Here is a 7,482-nt window from a genome sequence, read left to right on the forward strand (position 1 = left end):
GCAGACTACTTAATCTTCTTATGGAATTTATTCTTTTTAGTGACAGAGGATGATTTTCTTTTCCCTGAATAGCTTGTTTTATGGGCAGCTATGATTTTTATGGGTGATTTTTTTTTTTTTTTGCTTATTTATGCTGAAAATTAAAGAGCAAAATTATATTGCTATTCTTGAAAGCTAATCAGCATTATCTCCTGTGGTATTATGGATACAATCGAGGTCAAACTAACTGGCTGATGCACTGTACCTGGAGATGTGGTTTTACACTGCACTAGTGCAGTGTACTATTGAAAAGGATGGTCCTGGCTTTTCCTGGTCAAATATTCATAATTGTTCTTTTGTCCCAATGTTAACGGTTAGGAAGACATTAGGACTCGACACGGTGCAGAACAGGAGTGGGACTGTGTGGCCAGACACAGACTATCCCTTTCAGCAGTGGCCCAAGTTTTAGAAATGTTTAAGCTGATTGTAAAAATCTCACTCTCCATCTTGGGATTGATTTGCTGTCCGCTGCCAGGAAAAAAAAAAAAAAATCATCTGCAGTGCTGATGGCTAGACTGTGCAGAGAAGTTTTTCTTAAGTAGTCAGAGGTGTGTGAACAGAGACCTCTATGTTTTTTAAAAAAAAAAAGAAAGAAAAAAAAAAAGGAAAATAGGAGACACTTGCTAGTAAACAAAACTAGGATGATGAATTGATTACTCTGTTGGTGAAAGACAGTCTAAATTTAGACACTCTCCAAGCACATCCATACATGCAGCATTAGTAACTACAATAAAATTGTTTACTGATCAGTTTGTTAATGCAGACTGAGTAAGCAGCACTCCAAAGCACAAGAGGGCGCTAGTAAAACTTCTGCACCCACCATAATGTCTGGCACTAGCCAACGGACATTAAAATTATGGTGCCAAGGCTTTAGCTGTCCAGGACACGTGCAGTGCTACTTTTCAAGGGTTCAGACAGCGTGTGCAGTGTTTGAGCTCTGTCTATGTGTTCAGCGTTCTTCTATTTAAACACCAAAGAAGAAATTCCACTTTGTTGCCTTTGCAGGGTGCAAATTAACAGCTCTTGGTCATACTTACATAAATCAATGAAAGACCACAGTCTATGAGCACCTACCTATATTTGGTTCTGGTTCAGCTTCTTAGGGCTTGACAAACACTGCTAATAAGCAAAGCCCACCTGTGCTTAAGCAGGTGCTGCCTTGCTGAAGCTGGGAGACAGGAACAGGCGGTTCATTTGCACACCTTAAGATTATAGAGTACCTCAGTGTAGCAGTTCTATCCCTCTATCTCTGGCCTTAGTCAGGGTTTTGATATTTCTGTATATTGGATAATGTTTTGTAAAACCTAATTGTATTTCCTTTCAGAAACAGCTATTTGCAACTATTTAAACACTGTACTTTTATGTCCTAAGTCTTGTGTCTAAACTGCAGGCATTGGTTTCCTATACATTTATAGATAATGGAAAAATATAGATGGGCTGGGGTTTTTTTGCTGTTGCAATTGTTTCACTAGAGGCAGACTGTTATGAATTAAATTAGTCTTAGCAGTTAAAGCTCTGAAAAGGCCAAAAAATCAGGAAGAGGGCATATGTCAGCCCTTCTGCTGGTATGTGGAAGGTTTCAACAGGCAGACAGAGGTCAACCTTGATGTTTTCATATTTACAGTGACAAGATCCATAACACATCTGTTGAGTTTTGTGATCTTGTACTCAGTGCTATTGCTCTAAATCTGTCTTGCAGCTTTTAATGTAACTTAGTTAAAGCCAAGGTGGTTTTAAAATTGATTTTATTTTTCTTCAGGGTAAATTTTGTACTTTTTAAAAAAATTATTTCTGCATTTACCAACCGAGTCATTCTCTCAATGCTGCAGAGGACGCAGCAGGCAGAACAGCGAGCATGCCCACCCACATCACTCTCGCCAGCCAACTGTGCCGGGGAGCTGGAGCTGCTCATGCACTGGGCTGAGGCACAAAGCTGTCTTTGGAAACTTGCAGTTCCAGTTGCCCAACTCTCTCATTCAAGCATCATGTTATCCAGGCACAGACTGGAATGGCAGGGGCAAGGATTGATGTGGGGGGCTGAACTGCCGCCTATGCTGTTAGTTCTGAATAATTTGTAAAAGTGTTCTACATTTTGTAAACTTTTTAATGTGCTAAAACTTGGTTATGAGGTAACATTTGCAAATAAGGGGTAATTTGTGTATTTGTTTTTGTATTTTGGTCCATTTTTTTGTTGTTGCACCCTAAGTCCAGCCAACTGGGCAAATAGTTGTTAAATCTTTATATTGAAACAAATAAATGCATTTTAAGGGATACTGTACAGTTTTGTTATTCTAGACCTACTAGGCACTGTGTGCGTCTTGCGTATGACTTCGTAAAACTAGGTAGGAAAACTGAACTTGGCTTTCCACTTCAATTTGTAATACTAACAGATTTCTAGGGGGCCTTGAATATTTGACAGCTAATCACCAATCAGATAAGAATATGGATTCTCCTCTAAGCTGTCTGTAATGCTCGTCTTGGTCTACTCTGCATGTAGCCATTCCTTTAAAAGAGAGCAACGATTATCAGCATTTCTGGATAGTCTAAGCATTCAAGCAGGACTTGTGCCTGTTATCTGGCAATCCCCACAAGAGAAACCTGAGTCTACCTTGCTGACAGATCCTTTAATCATTGCTTAAATACTTCCTGTCCATATCTTATGGATGAAAAGCACAGGAAACAGTATATGATGTCTCTCTGTACTCTCCTTCCACTTCATTATGATGTGACATTTGAAAATAAGGGGTAATTTGTGCACTTGTTTTTGTATTTGCCACAACTTTGGTAGAGAATGTTGTTTATTTCCTGTCCTGTTCTATGTCACTTCACTAGAACAACAGAGAATAGAACAGAACGTGTACTGAAGATTTCAGCCTAAAACTTTGTCCAGAAAACTACTCGAAGGTACTTGAACTGAAGTTCCATCTCTAATGCACTTCACAAATGTTTCTGGCAGTAATTAAAGGACCTTTAGGTATACTGCAAGTGTTGTGACCCAGTCCATCTCAGACCAGCAAGCATGTAATTGTGTAAGTTTCCTGGCAAATACCGTTCCTGGAAAGAGAAAATATTGAATATGCCCACCTTTCTGACTGGAGTTTATTATATGTGCGTTGCAGGAGGTTTTCACCAGTCTGGGAGCAGAATCAATACCACAGCTTCATTTCTCTAACAATGCTTAAAGCAGAATCATTATACTAGACTTCTGCCTAAGCATCAAGTGCTTTATGGAAACCTGAGCAATTTCTTTTTCACTTGCCACTGCTAGTTATTCTCTAAATCTCTCTGCAACTCTAATCATTAAGTCAGCCTTTCACTGTTTAATACCAACAATGTAGGTAAGTTGTCAGCTCTGAAGCATCCTTAATGCTCAGTGTTAGTTTCTTTTCAGTGTAATACTACATAGCAGGCTGAAGGAGCAAGAAGAGCAGGGAACTTTTGCTGGAAGTTTCACTAAGTATACACCTCAGTGAACTATGAGTTCTAGGTAGATGTTACCAATTTCAGACTAATGATACCAAATCTGTAAAATGCTAAAATGACAGTCTAAGCTATTTGCTTAAGTAGCTTTTTCCTGCAGAGTTAAATTTTATCTTCCACATAGAGGCTTCAAGCAAGTGGAGTAACATCTGTATCAATCCTCAACATCTGAAGATTACATGGATTTTTTAGTTATTTATTTTTTTAAGAATTTGCACCTATGGACAGGAGACACAAATCTTAGATTAGTCAAAGACAAAAACATGCGCAGGGGCACATTAAAATTTTCTGCTTTGTCTCAATAATTGTCTTACAGAGGGAGTACGTTCCCTTTCACTCATACTCAACAGAAAATGTCTCTCAGTGCAACAGACATTTAATTCAGGAAACACGGTTTTAGAAGTCAGTTTTCCCTCTGTCTTGGGAACTGTGTTTTGTCATCAGCACAGCTGGATGGGGGCTTTGCTGCCTCACAGGAGCACACGCCTTCCTCCCTCCTCAAACAAACATCCCTTCAGCATGAGCATAGCTGTCCACGCCGGGGGGAGGAGGATGGCCAAGCCTTCCTCCCCTCCTGCCAGGCACCCCAGGAAGCTCTGCCACCAAGCCAGAGTTACTATAGGGACACTGAAAACCAGTGCTGACAGTTACAGCTGTTGAACTAATGGTTCTGGTACGCTGTTCTCACTGGATCTCCTTCCCAAATTAAAAACTTAAAAATGGCCATACTGCCTTAGACTAAAAGTTTTGGGGGAAGGGAAAAAATTTCCTTCCCTGGCCCACCATACATTGAAGGAACCCCGTAAGTTAACGAAAAATCCAAACGATCACTTTTTTTCTGTAAAATGGGGTCAACATTGTTATGGAAATTAGGCTTGTCGGCCACCATAACAGGGCCCGACCCTAGGTTGCCGCAGAAAAGTTCAGAGCCAAAACAAAACAAATTAAATAATTAAATTTTAATGACACGTGTGCAATAATTACAGCTCAAGCTGGGTGCCTCCAAAGAGGGACCCTAACATAAACAAACCCTGGGCAATTACAGTTTTTTCAACTTACATTTCCCACCCCTCACGCGGTAGTTAGACCAATAGTAATTTTTTGGTCTGGGGTCTCCTGCTCCTCATTGGGTCTCATCGTCATTCTGAGGTAAGCTGTTTTTCTCCTTATTTTTGTTTTTTGCGGTCTCTGATGACGGTTGTACCTCTGTTTTTGTTGGGTCTTACTGTTGTGTCTCAAGGTCCTGAGGAGGAGGAGGAGGTGATTCTAAAGCATAACAATTATCACTGCCCCAGCAGTGAGCTAAGGCTTTGTCCCTCAAGGTCCTAATGCCCTGCACTGGTCTTATTTCAAAGCCTTGACACCCTCCCTTTCGGAGTGTGAGACGCAGGAATGCAGACCGCTTGTAACTTCCTTAGCTTCCTAGCTTGAACCAGCTCTGAGGCCCTTTTCTTACTGGACTAAGTAAAAGTTCATTATTTTATCTAAGTGCGGCCTAAGGCTTCAGCAAATTTAGCGCCTCATGCTAAGCAAGTTTCATAGAAGTTGTGCTAAGCGGCTACCTCTAGACAGTTTCGGTTCGCTATTCTTTAACAACATGACTAATGTACCCATTAGCTGGACACGACATGAAATAAATCGCTCATGGCAACGCAAACCTTGATATTCTTTAAAATTACACCTTCTACTATGAGATTAATATGAAGAAAGTATACTGAAATTATTTCCTTGAAGATATTATTTGACATAAATTTTGCTGCATGAATTCATTTTTCAACTTAGTACTATTTATCCTGTTGAATAATGTTCCTATTGTAGCGCGGGGAAGCGTATTGGTCACACCAGTGTAACTGGTTCTGCAACCAAGCTGCGTTCTATGAAAGTCAGAACCACTTCCACCTCTCAGAGAGGAAGAGGCCCAATGCTGGACATAATTCAGTGTTTAAAGTTAGACATAAAAAGTACAAAACTGGACCTGAAATGCTGATATAAGTTGGAGTGTTCAGTGACTCACTTCTGAATTAGACTGCAAGCTGCACCTGTCCAGTTTGTTCCTACAGTAGGCAAAATGAAAAGACTGAGTTAATCTCAGAGAAATATTCCTAACGTCATTAGCATCTAAAACACCAATTTCAAATGTTCCAATAAAAACAAACAAAAAAACTGACCAAGCCACACAATTAAGCAGAGAAACATAAAAAGAAATGGTGATTCTTTTTCCTTATTTTATTGGATAAATGATTTAAAAGGTAATAACAATAGTGTTAAAACTACTACAATATCTTTCCACAGCCATATCTCACAGACCCACAGATAACCTTCTATATAATTATTTTTTGCTTTTTCCTCATTTTTATCTTTTAAGCCATACTTATATTAAAATGCCCATTTCAACAGTTTCTTCACACTAATAGCAATTAAATGTGGAAGGAAGGAGGATCTAGTTATAAAGGAAGGGGTTTCAGGTAATCTGTGATATTATTGTAATCAATCAAGTTGCTAAGGAAGGAAGGAAAAGAGAGAGGCCTTACAAGCTACTCCAGGTAGCTTTAAGCCTATTGTGTGTCACCGTTGCATTACAGATAACTCAGGATGCTGGTGAACAATTCAAAGTAGTTTTTTGGTAACATATAAAACACTAAAATAACTTAGAAACTAGATCCAAATATTTTGAAAAGAATCAACTTTGATATACAAAAACAGTCATAAGTTGTTACAAAAGTTTCAAACAAAAGTTTGTTTTCTCAGTGCGTTTATGTACCAGCGCAATTACTGGGTCCAGAGCAAAGAAAGAGGTTTTTATTCTTTACTTTTTCTTTAACAGTAATAAAAAATGAGGAAAACATAAATTTGTATGTAAAGAATCATCGCTGGTCTTAAGAATAAATGTAACCAGAAACCCTTAAATCTGAGAGGCACACTTTGGGTTTCCTTTTTTTCTATTTTTTTCTTTTTTTTCTTTTTTTTTCCAACATAAAAGGAAAGTCACCAGTTTATTTAAATGGAGTAGCTACTCAGACACCCCAAATAAACTTAATTCAATTAACATCACTAGCAAAAATCAGTTAGAAACTGTACAAAAATAAAAAAGTTAATACATTTAATCCTGCAGGGATTTTGTAAGGACTGGAAGGCAGGCTTTAGGAGCAGCATTTGGGCATGGCTGGAGGCTTCTTTGGTTCGATCTAACACACACAAGAGATGTAACCTACTCCAGGCAACAATTTTAAAACCCCGCACATTTGAAGACAAGTAAGGAGGTCCATATACAAACGTCAGGGTGTGCCAGTGGATTGGACTGTCTCGATTAAACAGCAGTATATCTGAGGTCAGAACTCGAGCGTGCCCTCCCCCTGCCACCAGCAGCAGCGGGGCGGAGATGGTGGGACGTCAGTGCTACAGCAGTCGGGGCAGAAGGCGGCCGCTTGAAGCACGACTGAGCAGCAGCTTCACGTCAGCTCTAGGGGTTTGTCGTCTAACTCAGTTTACAGAGCATGGTTTTTAGGAACATTAAGCAAAAGAATTAAAAGAAAACCCTTTTAATGGAATAAGGCAAACTGATTAGTGCTCATTGGAAGTTAGCGTTCCAACTTAAAACAGTGAAACAGGCTACGTGGTTGTACCTTAACTTCTTATAAAGTACCCCAAATAATAAAAAAAAGTCTTTATCTAAAACCAGCGACGTATCTGAAAGGGCAATAAACATAATTACAAGGGAAGGCCATTTACGAAAGCGTTTCTTGATCAGCTTTAAGCAAACAGACCTATTCTGTCCCAGTGCATGTCACAGCGAACTGCACATTTTGTACAAATAAACCCACAATTACACAGAAAACATCTGTAGCATTCTCAGCACTTGCGTGCTGAGGAGGTAGGTGCCCTAGAAACACTGTAGACAGACTGATTATTCTAAGCATTTTTATAAAATATCATACAAATCTGATTGACCGTAGACTTTGTAAC

Source organism: Dromaius novaehollandiae, unplaced genomic scaffold (assembly GCF_036370855.1).
Source record: "Dromaius novaehollandiae isolate bDroNov1 unplaced genomic scaffold, bDroNov1.hap1 HAP1_SCAFFOLD_129, whole genome shotgun sequence".
Lineage (NCBI taxonomy): Eukaryota > Metazoa > Chordata > Aves > Casuariiformes > Dromaiidae > Dromaius > Dromaius novaehollandiae.